The sequence below is a fragment of the Hylobates moloch genome, unplaced genomic scaffold, assembly GCF_009828535.3.
Source record: "Hylobates moloch isolate HMO894 unplaced genomic scaffold, HMol_V3 SCAFFOLD_18, whole genome shotgun sequence".
In the NCBI taxonomy this organism is placed as follows: domain Eukaryota; kingdom Metazoa; phylum Chordata; class Mammalia; order Primates; family Hylobatidae; genus Hylobates; species Hylobates moloch.
In genome coordinates this window covers 23,455,152-23,475,700 of record NW_026652293.1, presented here as the reverse complement: position 1 = coordinate 23,475,700, position 20,549 = coordinate 23,455,152, and the positions used below count along the sequence as shown (strand labels likewise).

The 20,549-nt window shown below is 35.9% G+C and overlaps 1 pseudogene; it reads right to left on the bottom strand.

Moving 5' to 3' along the window:
* Positions 1–11,174: 11,174 nt before the first annotated feature.
* On the bottom strand, positions 11,175–14,936 carry LOC116457983 (ATP-dependent RNA helicase DHX29-like; annotated as a pseudogene).
* Positions 14,937–20,549: the final 5,613 nt, after the last annotated feature.

The window sequence follows — 20,549 nt, the reverse complement described above, 5'->3', positions numbered from 1 at the left end:
ACTTTACTGAATGTGTTTATCAATTCTAATCATATGCTGGTGGATTTGTTGTTTTTTTTTTTTCTAAATTTAAGATCATAATATTTTCAAAGAAAAAAAAGAATTTGACTATGCCCTCTCTAATTTGGATGTTCTTTATTTCTTTCTCTTTTCTGATTGCTCTGGCTAGGACCTCTAGTATCGTGTTGAATAAATGGTGACAGAGGGCATCCTTGTCTTTTTCCATATCTTAGAGGAAAGAATTTCAGTTTTTTCCCATTCATTACAATACTAGTTGTGGGTTTGTCATATATGGCTTTAATTACGTTGAGGTATATTCCTTCAATACTTAGCTTTTTGAGAGTTTTTATAAAGGTATGTTGAATTTGACTGAATATTTTTTAAACATCAATTGAAATGATCATATGGTCTTTATCCTTCATTTGGACTATAAGATGTATCACATTACTTTGCATGTGTTTAGTTATCCTTGTATCCCCTAGGAGGAATCCCACTCAATCATGATGGATAACTTTTTAATTGTGTTGTTGAATTGGTTTGCTAGTTTTTTTGTTGACGTTTTTGCTCTATGATATCAGAAATATTGACTTGTAGTTGTATTTTATTTCTTGTGGCTTTGATTTTTGCCTCAGAGTAATGCTGGGCTCATGGAATGAGTTTGGAAGTATTCCTTCCTTCTAGATTTTTTTATAAGTTTGAGTAGAATTGGTATTAATTTTTATTTAAGTGGTAGAATTTAGCAATGAAGCCAGCAGGTTCTGGGTTTTCATTTGATGAGAGATTTTTTGTTATTCCTTCTCTACCATTACTTGTTATTGGTCTATTCAGGTTTAGGATTTTTTTTGTGGTCTAATCTTTGTAGATTGTATCTGTCTAGAAATTTTTACATTTATTCTAGATTTTACATTTATTCTAGATTTTGACATTTAGTTGATAATGATAGTCTGTAAGAATCCTGGCTGGGCGTGGTGGCTCACGCTTGTAATCCCAGCACTTTGGGAGGCCGAGGGGGGTGGATCACGAGGTCAGGAGATCGAGACCATGGTGAAACCCCGTCTCTACTAAAAATACAAAAAATTAGCCGGGCGTGGTGGCAGGCGCCTGTAGTCCCAGCTACTGGGAGAGGCTGAGGCAGGAGAATGGCGTGAACCCGGGAGGCGGAGCTTGCAGTGAGCCGAGATTGCACCACTGCACTCCAGCCTGGGCGACAGAGCGAGACTCCGTCTCAAAAAAAAAAAAAAAAAAAAAGAATCCTTTGAATTTCTATAGTATTAGTAGTAATGTCTCATTTTTCATCTCTGATTTTATTTTTGGGAATCTTCTTTCTTATTCTTAGTCAAGCTAAAGAATTGGCAATTTTCTTGATATTTTCAATAAACCAAGTTTCATTACAGTGGTATTTTGTATTTTTTTCTCAATTTTATTTATTTCTGCTATAATCTTTATCATTTTTCTTCTATGTACTCTGGGTTTGGATTGCTCTTACTTTTTAATTTTTTAACATGCAAATATAAATTGTTTAGTTGAAGCTTTGCTGCTTTTTAGATTTATGTGTTTATTGCTAAAAATTTCCCTCTTACTACTACATTTGCTATATTCCATAGCTTTTGGTGTGTTATGTACCTACTTTCATTTGTTTCAAGAAAGATTTATTTGCCTTCCTATTTTCTTCACTAACCCAGTGGTCATTCAGAAGCATATTGTTTAACTTACATATGTTTATATAGTTTCCAAGGTTCCTCTTGCTAATTTCTAGCTTTATTCCATTTGGTCAGAAAAGGTATTTGATATTATTTCAATTAAAAAATGTTTTTGTGTGACCTAACATATGGTTTATACTGTATTGTCTGTGTACTTAGTATTCCCAAGTGAGTGGTGATTTCTTGTTGTTCATCAGTGTCCTTTTCTTCCAGACTGAAAAACTCCCTTTAGCATTTCTTATAACACAAGTCTGGTGTTTACAGTATTTCCCAGCTTTGATTGTCTGAGAAAGTGTTAATTTTTTCTTCATGTTTGAAAGACAACTTTGCTAGACATAACATTCTAGATTGAAAGATTTTTTTTTTTCATTCACCACTTTGAAATGTCATCCCACTCTCTCCTGGCCTGTAAGGTTTCCACTGAGATGTCTGCTGCCAGACATATAGGAGCCCCTTTATCTGTTGTTTGCTTCTTTTGCTTACTGATTTTAGAATCCTTTCTCTCATCCTTGAGCTTTGAGATTTTGATTAACATAAGCCTTTTACTCTTACTTGGATTTAGTCTTCTTGGTGTTCTATGACCTTCTTGTACCTCAATATTCATATCTTTCACCACAATTGGAAAGTTCTCTATTGTTATTTCTTTCAATAAAATTTCCACTATGGTCTCTCTGTCTCTACATCCTTTTTGTGGCCAATAACTCTTATATTTGCCATTTTGAAGTGGTTTTCTAGATCTTGTTGGCATTCTTCCTTTTTTCAATTCATATTTTCTTTTTCCTCCTCTGACTGTATTTTCATATAGCTTGTCTTCAAGCTCATTAATTCTTTCTTCTGCTTGATCAATTCTGCAGTTTATAGGTACGGATGTATATTCAGAATGTCAATTAAATATTTCATTTTTAGTTTTTCTGTTTGACTTTTTATTATTTTAATCATTTAAAAAATTTCTCTGAAAGAAATTTGAATTCCTTCTCTCTGTTATCTTGAAGTTCATAAAGCTTCCTCAAGACAGCTATTTTAAATTCTTACTCTGTAAGTTCACACCATCTGCCACTGCAAGATTGGTAACTGGGGCCTTATTTAACTTGTTTGGGGAGGTTGTGTTTTCTTGGAAATTCTTGATGCTTATGGATTTTTGTTAATGTCTGGGTAGTAAGGAGTTAGGTATTTATTTCAATGTTCACAGTATGGGTTTGTTTGAACCCATCCTTCTTGAGAAGGCTTTCATCATATTCAAAGGAATTGGGTGTTATTATCTAAGCCTGTGGTCAATGCAGCCATATAAACACTGGGAAGTGCCCTAAGCATAGAAACACTGTCTTGCTGATTCCTAGAGGCATCACCTTGGTAGGCTTGGGTAAGATAAAGGAGAATTCTTTGGGTTATCAGGTGACATCTCGTGCTCTATTTCTTCTCTTTCCCCCAATCTTAAGGAGTCTCTCCAGGGATACCTGGAGTTGGGGGATGAGTGATATGACCACTTTCATGGCAACCATAGCTGGGACTGTGCTGGGTGACACCTGAAGCTAGCACAGTTCTGGGTCTCACCCAAGGCCCATGGTGAATACTGCCTGGTTACTATTAAAGTTTATTCAAGGGCCAAAAGCTCTTTTGTCAGCATGTGGTGAATCCTGACAGCACTGGGATCTCCCTCAAAGGCAGTGAGTTCCTTTCTGGCCCAGGGTAAGTCTAGATACATCATTCATGAGCTAAGGCCCAGAACTGGGGGCTTCAGGAGTTTGCTTGGTGCTTTATTTTACTGTGGCTGAGTTGTTATCGAAGTTGCAAGACAAAGTCTCTGTACTTTTGTCTCTCATTCCCCAAGGAGTATCTCCTTAAGCTACACTGCCTACAGCTGAGGGAGAAGTGATACAGGCATTTCCTGGGCACCACAGCTGGTGCTGCACTGAGCTGCATGCACTTCAATTCCACAGCCTCTGAGACCACTGAAGCTCCAGAGCTTGCCCAAAGACTGTAGTCCTTGTGGCCTGACAGCTGCTCAAATTTATTCTGGGTCCTAGGCCACTTTAGTCAGCTGGTAGTGGAACCAACAGGGGCTCAAATTCCTAATCTTGGTGCTGAGAATTCTCCTGTCACCCAGGGTTAGTCTAAATTCTCCTTCTGCAGACACTGGCAGAAATCTGTCCTGTATTGTATTCCACTGTGACAAGGCAGCACTAAGTTCCAATGCACAGTACTACATTCACTTCATTCTCTCTCCTCTAAGCAGAGATACTCTCTCCAAGCAGAGTACTCTCTCCAAGCAGCGATACTCTCTTCAAGCAAAGATACTCTCTTCAAGCAAAGATACTCTCTTCAAGCAGCAATGATGGGAGTTGGAGGATAATGGTGTAAGCAATGCAAGACTTTCTTTTCCACACTCTTGAATGCCTTTTTCCTTGACATTATATTAAACCAGATACTATGATTGCTAATTTGATTTTTTTGGTTCTTATGAAGTGCTTTCTTGCATGGATAATTGTGCAATTTGTTGGCCCTGTGGGGGAACAATCACTGAAGCGTTCTATTCGGACATCTTGCTCTGTCTCCTAATTCTCAAAAATGACTTTTTAAAAATCACTATATCTAAGTGAGAGACTTTCAAAAAGTAATTTTCTTTCAAGAGAAAAGCACCTTGCTAAGTAATTCGTTAAATACTCTAAATAAAGATTCTTTCAGTTTCTACAGATCGAATTATTTCACCTATGAGTTTAGGTGACATGATAAAAAGATTAACAGTGTAATTGAAACTTAACTGAATGCTAATAAAGATGTGACCTGTGGTTACTATGATTTCTAATTGTTTTCTCTTGATGATACTTACATAAAACAACAAGCAAAAAAGTAATACACATGGCATTTATTTATACTATAGAGTTATGTAACTTGTAAATATTTTAAACTATGTATTTGGTAGTTTAGAATACTTGAATAGTTTTGCACTCTAGGTTGTAAATACAAAAATAGTAATTATTCAGTTATGTCATGGATTTATTGTCTTTCAGCCTGTATTTTTATGTGTTCTTATGCACGATGGGACTATTCTGACAGCATTTATCATTAGCAATTTTACAATTGGGCTTGTGTCAGGATCTGCCTGATTCTTTAGACTATGAACTCTTCCTCCCACTCCTGTGTTTATCTGTTCTACATTAAGAATGTATTTATTGAATTCTTATTCTAAACCAAACACTAATCTAGGGGGAGGGAGAAACAGAAATGAATAAAGCAATAAATATCTCTACCTATACCATGTATAATATCACTTGCTATCCAACACTACACTCAAGGCCCTAAAATTATAGATAGTATTAACCAGAGAAACTTAAAAATTCTTAGTTAGACCCACTTTCTGACCCTTGCTTCTTGTCTAAGTCTACTTATGTAACAATTCCACTAGCTGAGCCCTTGCCTTTTATCCCTGAGATCAAACTCCTGACAGATGATAGCCAATTTGTCATAACTAGAGCACATTAGTGGCCTCTGCTTTTTGTCCTGCTTGGGGCAAACTGCTTACTACCCTAGCTGCTCCACTACTGAAGTTGTTGTTTGTGGGAATGGAATACTTTCTATATAATCAAATAGTAGGATCAAACTACCAGCACATGCACACTGCCAACATCTTTGGCAACAATGGTTTGCCTATTCCTTGATAGAACTGCAGATTTTATCTGCCACTGTATTATTTATAGTAATCTCCAAAGTGAAGCACAGTCACAGTGTCCTGGCTACCAATGTCTGAGTCTGGTGAGACGGAGCATATGCACATGCAACAAGTTATACGAAGTGAATTTACTACGTACAAATAGGCAATGACGTGCCAGAAAAGCCTAAGGTTTGTGAGCTGGTCCCTAAGTCTCAAGAAAACTGTCTGGGGAGGATAGAGTCTTAACTGCATGTGTCCCACTTGCATAGGACCCCAAAATGCAGCCCACCATGGGTTATATAGTTCAGGGAAGCTTGACTCACTGAACTAAAGCTTGGAATCTCCGCTTGATTTCACAGGAGAGAAGAACAAAGCCCAGGCTTTTTCAAGCAGTTTCTACCTATCTCAGGATCTTGCATTCCCAATATATTCTGCAGTTATTCTTGAAAACTACAAGCAAGAAAAGGGGGAGAACTGAGTAAGTACAAGCACACCCAGAGAATTGTGCTGCACCCTATAAGAGCAACTGTTACTTTATTATTTTGCCAAGTCCAGTAAATGCCTATGAGTCTTCATATCTTACCATCTCTGGCAGTGCTCCAACTCAACAATCAATACCAGTTCCCCAGTATTATCCTTCTCATTTAGCGCCTTTTGCAGCAAATTAAGTCATTCATGCCTACATCCCAATCTATAACATGTTAGCATGGACTGTGGTAGTCTTTGACCAAGACATTGTGTTAGGCAAAGTAAATGCTGCAATAGCAAACATGGACAGTTAAGCACAACTTTCTAATTTGTAGGCAAAGTTGCAAAGCTATGAGTTCAGAAATTAGAACTAAAATTGTAGATCAGTTGAATAAAGGTAGAATAGAGGAGATGTAATTAACATTGGTCAAGTTTTATAAAGAGTTTCAAAATTTAAGACATTTTTTTCTAGGCAGAGTGAAGGGTTATTATGGGGCCTGTCAGGTAAGCATAACCACCACAGAGGTCCAGCAGCAGATATTACCGAGGTAGCATCTGCAGAGGAAGTTCATTTGGGCCTGAAATACAACTAATCTGGGTGTGAGAATATAGCCTTGAATTATTGAAATAGAAGGTAGAAGAAACCTAGGCACAGGACATAATCAGCATCAAACTGATAACTTATTAGCGCCTGTCTGGCAGGCAGGTGCCTTTTTTTTTTTTCTTTTTTTGAGATGGAGTCTCACTCTGTCACTGAGGCTGGAGTTCTGTGGCACAATTTCGGCTCACTGCAACCTCTGCCTCCCAGGTTCAAGTGATTCTCCTGCCTCAGCCTCTCGAGTAGCAGTAGCTGGGACTACAGGCACTGCTACCACGCTTGGCTAACTTTTGTATTTTTAGTAGAGACGGGGTTTCGCCATATTGGCCAGGCTGGTCTTGAACTCCTGAGCTCAGGCAATCCACCCACCTCGGCCTCCCAAAGTGCTGGGATTACAGGCATGAGCCACCACGCCTGGCCTGGCAGGCTTCTTAAGTATACAGTATGCCTGGGCCAATAAACACAGGGCAAATGATATCAAGCTTGGGAGGATGTAGATACTCAGATATATAATTACAAGCAAAACGTCATTTTTGTGGGTTGACATTTTTAGAAAATCAGAGATTATCAAATCCCACAATAACAATAAATATTTCAAATGGAATTGCTGATAAAAATAAAATTTGAACCACATGAAATAAATAATATCTATGTAAAGTCTTACTGATATTTTTTAAATCAATTTTTACACTTTCTAAGGAGTTTCATATTTCTTTGTGAACCCGATTGTTTCTGTTAATATTTACACCTATCTGTTGAGACAATACTAACGCTCTTAAAATCACCCCTTTGTCTCAGCTACATCCTAGTAAACGAAAATGTGATGTGTCCCTCATTAGATTTACATCATCCACATCTTCCAGGAGCACGCCTTACCTTTGAGATAACCATGCCATAGTAACACACAGAAACTGAGTAAGATGACAGTGAAGTATCCAAGAATAAATTAACTACATCAGAACTTACATAATTTGGTGTTATCATTCTAAAAGGCAGAGCCAGCAAGCTCAAATTCATAATATGTGACACATTTCAAAACAATTCTTCTGTAATTTCTCAGACCAGCAGGGAATTCTTAGTTTTCAGACAAATTCATTCCATATTTGCAAAATGCATTTTATCTCGTATGGCAAATACGTCAGATTTTGTTTATATATATTTTTTATTTTGATGGGTACATAGTAGGTATACATATATGGGATACATGAGATTTTTTGATACATGCATGCAATGCATAATAATCACATCAGGATAAATGCAGTGTCCATTACCTCAAGCACTTATTATTTATTTGTATTACAAATATTCCAAGTATTTTCTTTTATTTAAAAATACACAAATTGTTGTTGGCTGTATCCTGTTGTGCTCTCAAATACTAGATTTTATTCATTCTGTCTAACTGTATTTTTGTATCCATTAAACCAATCCCACCTCCCCCCACTCCACTACCCTTCCCATCCTCTGGTAACCATCATTTTATTTTCTATCTCCAGGTGTTGAATAATTTTAATTTTTATCTCCAACAAATTAGTGAGAAAATGTGACGTGTGTCTTTCTGTGCTGGGCTTATTTCACATAACAAAATGTCTTCCAGTTCAACCCATGTTGTTTCAAATGACAGAATTTCATCATGTTTTATGACTGAATAGTACCCCATTGTGTATATGTACCACATTTTCCTTATCCATTCATATGCTGATGGACATTTAGATTGCTTCTGAATCTTGGCTATTGTAAATAGTGCTGCAATAAAAATAGGAGTGCAGATAACTGCTCAATATACTGATTTCCTTTCTTTTGCATATGTACCTAACAAACAGTAGTATTGCTGGAACATATGGTAGCTTCATTTTTAGGTTGTTGAGGAACCTCCATACTGTTCTCCATAGTAGTTGTATTAATTTACATTCCCACCAACAGTGTATGAGGATTCCCTTTTCTTCACATCCTCATCAGCATTTGTTATCACCTGTTATTTGCATAAGAGCCATTTTAACAGGGGTTTATGATATCTCATTGTACTTTTGATTTGCATTTCTCTGATGATCAGTAATGTTGGACATCTTTTCATATTCCTGTTTTCCATTTGTATGTCTTCTTTTGAGAAATGTTTATTCAACTCTTTTGCCCATTTTTAATTCAGATTATTAGATTTTTTTCTTATTGAAGTGTGTGAGCTCCTTATATATTCTGGTTATTAATACCTATGTATTAATATCATATAATTGTTTTGAAATGTGTCACATATTATGAATTTGAGCTTGCTGGCTCTGCCTTTTAGAATGATAACACCAAATTATGTAAGTTCTGATGTAGTTAATTTATTCTTGGATACCTCACTGTCATCTTACTCAGTTTCTGTGTGTTACTATGGCATGGTTATCTCAAAGGTAAGGCATGCTCCTGGAAGATGTGGATGATGTAAATCTAATGAGTGACACATCACATTTTCATTTACTAGGATGTAGCTGAGGTGGATAGTTAAAAAGGACATTTTCTCTCATTCTATGTGCTGTCTCATCACCATGTTGTTTCTTTTGCATACAGAAGCTTTGTGTGACCATTTTTGCTTTAGTTGCCTGCATTTTTGGTATAGCCCTTGAGAAATCTGCAGACCAATGTCCTGGAGAACTTCCCCATTTTTTTTAGTAGTTTCAAAGTTTAGGTTTTAGATGTAAGTCTTTTATCAATTTGATTTGATTTTTTAATACGGTGAGAGATAAGGGTCTAGTTTCATTTTCGGAATATGGATATCCTATTTCTCCAGCACCATTTATCGAAAAGACTGTCCTTTCCCCAATATATTTTCTTGGCACTTCATCTGAAAATTAGTTTACTGCAAACATATGGATTTATATCTGGATCCTGTATTCTGTTCCACTGGCCTGTGTGTATGTTTTTATGCCAGTACTATGCTGTTTTGGTAACTATAGCTGTAGTATAATTTGAAAATAGGTAATGTGATTCTTCTAGTTAGGTTCATTTTGCTGAGAATAGCTTTGGCTATTCTGGATCCTTTGTGGTTTCATATATATCGTATGACTGTTTTTTATATTTCTATTGCTGTGAAGAATGTCACTGGTATTTTGATAGGGATTGGATTCCATTTGCAGTTTGCTTTGGATAGTATGGACATCTTAACATTATTGATTATCATGAACATGGAATATTTCTTCATTTTTTGTGTCTTCTTCAATTTCTTGCTCAATGTTTTATAGTTTTCATTATAGAGATCTACTTTTTTGGTTAAGTTATTCTTAGATATTTTATTTTATTTATTTTAGTTGTTGCTGTTGCAAATGACATATTTTTGTGATTTCTTTTTCAGATTGTTTGCTCTTGGCATAAAAAAATGGTACTGATTTTTGTATGTTGATTTTCTATCCTGCAGCTTATTGAATTTGTTTATCTGTTTTAATAGCTTTTTGGTGGAGTCTTTAGGTTAAAAACATAAACTTTGTAGTGCATACTCAAACTAGAGACAAGGAGTTTCGATGTTTAGACATAAATTGCGGAAAAGTCTTTTAAAGAAGGGAGGTTTAAGGTTTGCTTGTTTACTTTCATCTCCTCCCTCCTTCTCTTGGCTCCTCCTTCCCTTTTTTTTTCCTCCTTAAAATCATTTTCTTCTTCTTTTCTGTTTTGAATTTAGGTACATGTAAGAGAGTTTATTATACCCCACAGTACATGGCATATCAACAGTTTTGCAAGGTCTTTCCTTTATTTAAATTAATTTTTTTACTATCATTTCTATTTCTCATTTACAATCTCTACCACTTTCCCTTATGGTTAAATTGTGTGTGTGTGTGTGTGTGTGTGTGTACGTGAACGCACATGCTCACGTGTGCGCACCTACACCTCGGTAAGCCAAAGACTGTTTTTGTTTCTGTGGTCATACCTGCTTATTTCTGTAAATAGCAATGTGTTGTGAGTCTTATACTCTTTGTTAATATAACATTTAAACAAAAATGATTTCAGTTGCATATAAGCACATATTTTCCTATTTCAAAATGTTCCATATTTTTATGCAGGCCTCCTCCACGTTTTACTGTCCATTTCCCGTAAGTAGACATATAAGTTGCCTTTATCTAAATGCTAGCAAAAATGTTGCTTCCATGAATGTTTCTAGATGTGAGTCTAATGAAACTGAGCAAGCATTTCTGGGGTATAAGGATTTTAACTGCAGATCACAATAAATACTTATATTCAATTTTATTTTATATTTCCATATTTATTTCCGTAATGACTTTTCTGATTAAACTGTTTCCAACATTATACACATTTCAAAGTCTCTACATATTCACCAAATCGTTTATACAATCAAACTACATGTTTTGCTAACCATACAAGTATAAAATGGTTATTATTTACATTTATGTTTGTGTGATTACCAATGAAATTGTCAGACATTCATGTGCTCCATGTATGAGCTGCCTCTTTATTTACTTTGTCCATTTTTCCCCCATTGGATTTTGTATTTCATCTCATTGATTTGAGGATAGATATTTCTATCAATTATTTAATCTTACATTAGTTTAAACTGTTTTAAATATGAAAAACAAGTGATAGATGTTATCACAATCTATTACTTGTCAACTTTTTTTGTTGGTATCCTGCGTTAAGCTGAACTCCTTGATCTTAATGTAGTAAAATAATAGGTATTTTTTATCCAAATTTTCCTTTTTTGAGATCTTGTTTTAAGAAAATCTTTTTTTGTTCTAATTCAACAAATGTTTATTAAACACTTACTGTGTGTCAAGTATTATCCTAGGCATTCTTTTTTTCCAAAATAAATAAACCTGTTATAGTTATCCATGACTCTGAGAGAGTGAGCTATGCTAAGAATTACCTCTAGGGTGAGAAGTAACATCCTATTATTTGAAAATTCTTCTGGCAATATATGATTTCAGAATGATAACCTCCTTCCTGTCATGCTTTCTTCCATCCTAGATATGCATTGTAGATGATCAGGTGGTCTGAATCCACCATGGCCAAAGCTGATTTCGCAAGATCTTCATCATCTTTTCGACCAATTGGTGTGGTAAAAGGAGACTTCTCTGTTATAACTGCAGCTAGTGTTGCCACTGGGTCAAGGCAGCCAAATACTGTACCAAAAATAAGCGTCTTGCCAGTCTTGACATACACAGGTAAAGCTGCAAGGTGTTGGCCCAATGGAGTCAGCTGAGGCTCATTTAGCTTACAAGCTACAGTTTTTTGGAGGAAATTCATTGAATGGCTGATCACTGGGAGCTGAGGCAGATCTAAGGCTTTGAAAGGGAGATCTTCAGGATCATCATGATTACACTTCATAATATGAAGGCATAATTTCTCTAAAGGAACATGTAAGATTTCAGGAACAGAATAATCCATAAAGCCTTCAAATTTTTCTCTTGTGTACCCCTAGAAGCAGAAGCCATCTCTGACCTACCCAGCTCTCCCCCGGCCCTGCAAAGCACTGGCTTTACTGACAAATGTCTCAATCAAAGAACTCATCTATCTGCTTTCATGGCTCTTATTTTCTTCTGTTTTTCCAGTATCAATTACAAACTCAGTATCTGGAATAGCACTACCCGTCTCTGCAAAATTTGTTGCTAAAACAATCTTTCTGACTTCTGCAGGAGGAAGTGTGAGTGCTACAGCTTGACCTTGAGTTGAAAGAATAGAATGCAGAGCTATCCATTTATATCGTTCCGAATAAAACCTTCTATCATTTGATAGGTGATCATACAACTGCTGAATATGAGCAAGGCCTGGTAAAAAGGTTAATACTGCTCATTCAATATTTCCGAATTGGGAACTTTTATCTAAATATGCAAGAAGTTCTAAAATGAAATCCAGCATGCTGAGTTGAAGTTGCTGTACTTTTGGTAGAATAGATTTAAATCAGCATTTGCTCTAGTCTGAACTGAAATATATTCTTAATTTTTTTTGATCCCCCTGCTTTGCTTGTACCATTAATGGTTATTTCTTCTTCCTTCTCCAGAAATTTCTGACAATATCCTGACTCTTTTTCCTGTACAAAGTCTGTTTCTTCTATTATATCTTCATGTTGAAAAGCCTCAGCAGGATAACTTCTTCCTGAAATCCTGAGAGTGGGGCGGTGTGTGAAATATGTGGAAAACTTTTCACTGTCCACAGCGGCACTCATAGAATCAAGTAGAGATCAGAATGTTTTTGGAAAACTTCCTTTAAGATAGTTAGTAGGAAGTCTGACTGGACACTTCTTGTATGAACCTCATCTACAATAACATGAGACACATTAGTAAAAAGACCATCTTCTTGAAGTTTCCTTGACAAAACCCCTGTTGTACAGGAGAGTAAACTGGTAGATTCACAAGCTTGAGATAACATCCGGATCTGATATCTACACAAAGAATTCCTTCCTCCAGTTCCATTTTCACAGCCCAATTCATCACACACTCTGGTGGCTAAACTCACTGCTGAGATCCTTTGAGGTTGGGTACAGGCAATGTTACATTTACTTGCTCCCTACTCATTTAGAAGAAAATCTTCCAACAGAAAATGTGGTATCTGAGTACTTTCATCACTCCTTGTTTTACCTGCTACAACTACTCCCCAGTGCCTTTAAGAGTTTCTACACCTGCATCCTGATGTTTAAATACAGGAAACTGTTGTCTTTCCTTTAGAAGTCTCTAATACTTAGGTGTGCTTTGCAACTTTCTAAAGAGGTTTCTAACACGTTCCAAATCTTCTGCATTTGCTGATACCAAGGACAGTGCAGAAAAATCCTCATCAGAAACTAAATTTTCCCAAGATTCCTCAGGATCATTAGAGATTTCTCTCTTATTTTCAGAATGCTGTTGTTGCTGCTGTTTCAATGTATTCAAAAGTTGGGCAATAAAAGGATCACATGGTTTATTGGTTTTCATTTTATTTAATTCTTCTCTTTTTTTTCCTCATCACTGTACTCCAGCCAAACATCTTGGGAAATAGGATGAAGTCACTGATGAACTGACTGCCCTTTAACTAAATGATAAAGAACTAAAGTGCCTCCCAGGTGCTGGTCTTGCATGCCATCCTCTGTTAAGATTGTAGGCATCCTATCAGGACAGCATCTTCAGACTTGATTACCCTAACCCTACATTTCCAGTGTCTACCTACTGGAACTTTTTCAAAGGAAGGATTTGGACTTTTGGGAAGAGTCTTCCTGAACCAGTCAATCAGAAATTGTTTGGGAGATTTTCCAGTTCAACTTTGAGAAGTACAGTCAAAATTTCTTACATCATGAGGTTCTTTTTATCTTTCTCTTCTTAAGTAGCAGCTGCAGATTTTTTCAAATAACTTAAAAGTTCAACGCACTTTCTCCTTCTATGGCCACAGGAAGCTTTTTTCTTTCATTTTGTTGATGTGAAATCTTTATGGCTGGATTAAATACTGGATCATCTTCTAAAGTTTCCATTTCTCTTTGAAATTTCCTTATTTTTTCCTGACCCTCCCTTTGGTCTTGTTTGTTTTTCTTTTTTTTTTTTCTTTTTTTCCAGTTTAAAGGTAGCTGCTGGTTCCTTTGCATCCAGCAGTTTTGCTGCAGGATGTAAATAACTTTCGTTGGGGTCAATTTTTTTTTCCTATTCTTCTAAACTTTTAGAATTCTCATTCTTTTCTTCTTCATTTGTTGTTCAGTGTACTGTGAAATCCATTCTTTCATATTTGCTTCCATATTTCCTTCTTCCTTTTTTGGCTTCATCTTAGGGTCTTATTCTTTTGTTTGTTTTGTTTTAGGTTGCAATGGTGGTGAAATAGTGCCTTGTATAGGAGACTGCAATTTCAGCCTACTTCAGGTTGTTGCCCTTCAAATTCTTGACTGAATCTTTCAGTGCATCATTTGCAAGGTTTAAACAGAGCCAATCCAAGGCAGAATGAAGGTCACCTCCATGTAAGAGAGCATTGGTTGTGACATCTTCAATGTCTTAGTCTTAAATAAAAATGCTTGTAAAGCCGTGTAAAAATCCTGCAATTTTTTGGCATTAAGTCTTCCAGAAATCACTCCCTTGTCATTGTTTTGCTTTTCATTGCTCACTCCCATAATTCCTTGCTCTAATTTGTTATTAATTACCACTTTCAAAATAGATTTACCCAGACTTGCAGGACCACCAGAATCATTTGTAGAATTAAAACTATAAATTTTGGGGCCTTGCTTGACTCAGGGCTCCCTGGTGCTTGCAGCAGTGTTGGAAGGGTGGCCTGGACACTGGCTTCTTGTTTTGGGCCTCCTGGGCAGTTCCAGCCCCAGTGGTTGATTTGGCTCTGAAAGCAGACACGGCAGCCCGGACCGCCAGACCACCGTGGCCACCAGAGCCTTGTGTTTCTTGTCCTTGCCGCCAGTGTTGCAGCTGTGGCAGAAGATCATTCGCAGCCCAGGCTCTGGCACTGCCACCGAGAGCTCTTCACATTCCCTGGCTCCTGTGGCACCAACCTGAGCCCTCGATCCCAAGAAAAGCTTTCCTGCAAGAAGGTAACAAACATATTTTCTTGTCTTTTCTTCTTTATGTTTTTTACTTGCCATATATGAGTCTGCTTTGTGTATCTTGCAAATTAGCTATTCTGCTTTACTATTCTCCATGTCATGGATCTGTTTTTACAGCAGTACACACTAAGCAATATTTCCCCACTGGTGTCTCGTTTCATCTATATGATATCCACATGGATCTATTTCTGAACCCTCTGTTCTGTTCCATTTCTTTGTTTGGGGCTAGAGCATCATAGTTTTGATAACTGTTGTTTAGTTGCATTTCTTCAAATCTGGCAGGATGAGTCCCCTCCTCTTAAACAAAATTGATTTAGATATTTTGACCTTTAATCTTTCATAAAATTGTTACTCCTTGAACCATCTTGCTGAAATTTATCTTGACATTGCAGTGGTTTTATAAATAATTTGGATGCAATTATGTTTTTAAAGAAGACAAATTTTGTCCTTAAACTTATTCTTCTTTTATCTATTTTGGTTTAGATTTTTATTCTTTTGCATTTGCTAGGATTTTTTTCTGCATACATTATAGTTTTTTTTTTGTTTGTTTTTTGCTTTGACTTAAGGTTTTTCTATTTTTTTTTTTTTTTTGAGTGGTGGTCACATTATCTTGTAATTTTTTTGTTCCGACAGATACCCTAAATAGAAAATGTATGCATCATGTATCTGTACAACTTAGAATAACATAAACATCCAATAACTCACCTCAAGTGTAAGAAACAGAACAATACTCTCCATGATTGCATCTTCCCACTACCCACATACCCTATGGAGGAAACCTACACTCTCTATTATTGGGTTATTCATGTTCTTCTTCTCTTTATTGTTTAATCATAAAGCTATTCTCATACAGTATCTTAATTTGTTTCACATTGAGTTTTATACATTAAAACATGCTTTGTATATTTGTCTGAGATATTTTTCTTTTGCTCAAAGTGAGAATGAGCTACGTTAATGTGTATAAGTGTAGTTCATTCTTTGATATCACTATAGAATGTTCAATTGTCCGAATATACTCTGAGTTATTTATAGTTTCTGTTGTTGATTGACATAATGAGTTGTTGTAAATACTTTATAACGATGACTGATGCTGCTATAAGCTTCCCTATACATTTCTCTTGGTACACAGGTGCAGACTTCCATTGTGCAGCGGCTCTCATAGTGTGAACCCTGGACCACTGACATCAATACCGCTTGGAAACTTGCTAATAATGCAAGTTATCCAGCCCTACCCCAATCCTACTGAGTCAGAAATATGAAAGGTAAAACCCAGCAATCTGTGGCTGCTATATTTTTAAATTGGTAAATGCATTTATGAAGAAACGTTATTGATTTTGTAAGTTGATATTGTACTTGACCATCTTCCTGAACTCTCTTCTTATTTGAATATTGCATATGAGTTTTTCATCTTAGTTTTCTGACAGAAGCACTACAGCAATTCTAAATTCCTGCACTAACTTGACCTTCTGGAGTACTGAATCTAATTTTTAATGAAGGTAATGAAACATAATTGGGAGTTTATATGAACAACATAAACTGAGCAAATGCTAGCATTCTCCTATGTCTTCCAATCCTTTCCTAATTTTCTGTTATATTTAATGTATGTTTAATTCTCTGTGCTACAAAATGGGGGGAAGACATGGAAAACATAAATAAAAAATCATAATGTCACTTTGCCAGGCTTGGAATTTTCCACAGCTCTGTGTCTCCTACCTATTATTTAGCCTCTACTCTGTTTAGCATTTATTCAGTGGACAGTTCCTCAGTCCACTCTCTGTTTAGTTAACTTTTTAGCTCTAAGAAAATGACAATCCTTAATCATGATTTACAACCTACATTTTCTTTGATTATGATTAAAAATATGAACACTTTTAATATTACTATGAGCCCCACATTTTGCTCAATATGTTAAACTCACTACTTCAATGTACTTCATAAAATGCTTAAAACTTGTTGGTGATTCTTAATGAAAAAGCAAATAATCAAACTACACTTTTAGCCCTGAATAGACGTTAAGTGGTAACCATATCCTTACCTTTAGGGAATTTGAATTCATCATCAAATTGAATTTATCATTTTTTTCTAGCTTTCTTTACTGTAATTCAGATATTTTTCTCAGAAAGTCCTCTTTTAGTAGGAATGGTCAGAAGTTTACTTGTATTATAATAAACGCGTAATTATTTTCAAATTATTCAGCTTTTAGAAATGCACCAGGATGTTCAGCTACGCACTGGGTACGTCAAATGACTGAACTCATTAAGAGTAAGAGGAAAGAAAATAGAATCATAGAACAGTCTTTACAGAAAAATATGATCATTTTATTACATTTCAAGATCTGAGTGTGCTTATTATTTCATTTTATCTGCACTATTAAATCTAGTTGAAACATGAAAAACAAATCAATTCATGAAGTTGAAAAAAAGTGCACAATATTCCTGAGAAAGCTTAGGCTTGCACTAGCATTTGTAAGCTTTTTGATAGGAAAGGGCTTAAGGCTATAGCCATAAGAAGAAAGTAAAAGGCACAATGGCAGGAAAATACTAAAAACATCAACGAAATTAAAGATCAACATACATTATTATAGGTTTATTGTGATGTTTATTTATTGTAAAGCATAGTCTTAAAATAATTCAGTCACCTGGTGGTAAAGGTGATAGTTTGAGAAAGAGCCTAACAATCAACTTGAGCACTATTATCAAAGAAAGTTTTTCATTTTTCATTTGGGTTTTTATTGCTCTTTTTCTAGTGCTTCAACCATAATATTCATTTTAAATGAAGAGATTAATTATTTAATTATTGTATATATTCTGTCTCCATCAAAACTGTTCATGAGGTTCTTGATGTGTGAGTCTTAGGTTTGTGGAAGGTAGTATTTACTATTACGTACACATTCTATATTTCTTTATAAATATTAACAACCTGTTAATAAATAAATACTTATGTAGTTATGGATAAAATATGGTAAAATTAAAAATTATTTTTGAAAAACCTATTTATTGAAAAAAAAAGATTGTGACTAAAAATAAAAGCCATCCAGAACTTCAGTTGTTATTTATAAACTTAACATGGTTGATTTTAGAACATTGCAAACACCTTCAATCATAAGCAAAGCATAAACAAAATATAACGATACTCATTATAATACTTACATTTATATAAAATGATAATACCACTGATTTAATTAATTTCTTAATAATTCCCATGTGTTCTCATACCTTCTAAAATTTGCAGTGCACTAATCCATAATAATTTCTGTATCTCTGGAATTATATTAACTTTATCCAACATGAGTGAAAAAGACTACTTCGTCATCCAAACCAAGGTTTTAAGTTCTGGATTACTAAATAATTGATTCCTGGCAATAAGTAGATTTGCTAGCCTAGCTAAACCTCTATGGATCAGCAGACCAACTTGCTATAGTCAAGCTCCATGTTTACTTCAATGAGTCTTTTCAAGCTCATCAACTTTATGAACATATAATTGTCATGAAAGCCAATTCTTCCTCCTTGTGTTATTTTAGGTATGCTTTTCAGACATTACCTGGTCAATTGGCCTTTCATTTGTTTCATACTGACTTCATCAGTTAATACTGTCAAAAAATTTTGCCTATCTTTGTAAATAACTCATTCTGATTAACAGTATAATCCTGAAATTTTCATTCTCAGATCACAATGTATTATGTCTGTTGAGTCACCTTTTCCATTTAGAACACTTGATTAAGCCATAATCTTTCAAAAATACAGTTTGACACCATTTTTCCTTGCCACATAGGTAATAACTCACAGGTTTTAAAAATATATCCATATTATTTGCTACTTCTGTCTTCCAGAGTTGAACCCAAATTCTCCTTCTGTTAAGTGTGGCTGGGACTTAGTGATTACCTTGTAACAATTAAAATGAAGTAGAAGGCTGGATGCGGTGGCTCATGCCCGTAATCCCAGCACTTTGGGAGGCCGAGGTGGGTGGATCACCTGAGGTCAGGAGTTCGAGACCAGCCTGACCAATATGATGAACCTTCATCTCTACCAAAAATACAAAAATTAGCCGGGTGTGGTGGCAGGCGCCTGTAGTCCCAGCTACTTGGGGGGCTGAGACAGGAGAATTGCTTGAACCCAGGAGGTGGAGGTTGCAGTGAGCCAAGATCATGCCACTGCACTCCAGCCTGGATGACAGTATGAGACTTTGTCTCCAAAAAAAAAAAAAAAAGAGAAGAAGTAGAAGTGATGATAAGCAACTTTCGAGGGTAGGTTATAATAAAAGGCACTGTTTTTTTTTGGTGGTTGTTGAGACAAAGTGCTCTGTCTCCCAGGCTGGAATGCAATGATGCAATCATAGCTCACTGTATCACTGTAGCTCAAACTCTTGGTCTCAAGCGATCCTCCACCCTAGGCCTCCCAAAGCACTGGGATTACAGTGCCACCACACTCTGACAATTAGGACAATCTCTATAGAAAATGGCATGAAAGTTTCTCAAAGAACTAAAATTAGAATTACCATTCAATGCAGCAATCTCACTACTGGGTATCCACTCAAAGAAAAAGGAGTCATTATATAAAAAAAGACACCTGCAATCATATGCTTATCAAAGCACAACTCACAATAGCAAAGTCATAGAATCAACGTTAAGCGTTAAGTGCCTATTAATGGATGAATGGATAAAGACAAGGTGGTATATTTATATACCATGGAATTCTACTCAGTCATAAAGGTTGAAATCATATCTTTTGCAGCAGTATGGATGGAACTGGAGGCCATTATCTTAAGTGAAATAACTTAAACAGAAAGTCAAATACCACGTTTTCACTTATAGGTGGGAGCTAAAGAATGAGTGCACAGGAACATACATAGTGGAATAATAGACATCGGAGACTCCAAAAGGCGGGGAGGGGGGTGGCGGGAGAAGGATGAGAGAGGAGAAATTACCCATGTGGTATGATTTACACTATTTGGGTGATGCTTACACTAAAAGCCCAGACTTCACCAACACACAATATATTCATGTAACAAAAAATGTTCTTGTACTCTCTAAATCTATTTTTAAAATAAATAAATAATATGGAAACACTGTGGCTTCCATCTTAATTTCTCTCTTTCTTTCTATTGGGAAAAGCCAAGATCCAATAGCACCTGAAAGGCCTTCAGTAACGACCCATGAGGACCTGAGGCCTGCCAGCATCCAGGTGTGTTAGCTCAGTAGTGATTCTCCAGCTACAGTGGAGCCTCGAGATGATTGCAACCCGACCTGGAGCCAGACTACTACATAAAACCACTCCCGGATTCCTACTACTTTGAAAGTGAAATAACAAATGTTTCAGTGTGTATTACATGTTAGATTTTCTATATTATAGATGATATTGATGTTTTTATATATTCACATTATGAGATTCACATAACTTTTTATGGAATCAATATATTCTATAACCCAAGCTTTCTCATTCTCTTTTTATGCCCAAATGATCACAACTTGGTCAAGGGGAGATGCTTTTGATCTTTGAGCAATAACAGATATCTTTGGGTTTTATTCCTCCAACTTGAAATACTAAAACTTTCTGGTAACAGAATGTTTCAAACACATCCTATTTTTTGAGGGGGTTGGGGTCATGTATAGAATGATACATATGCCTCCAAGCTGTATGACTTGTTTTCTCTCCA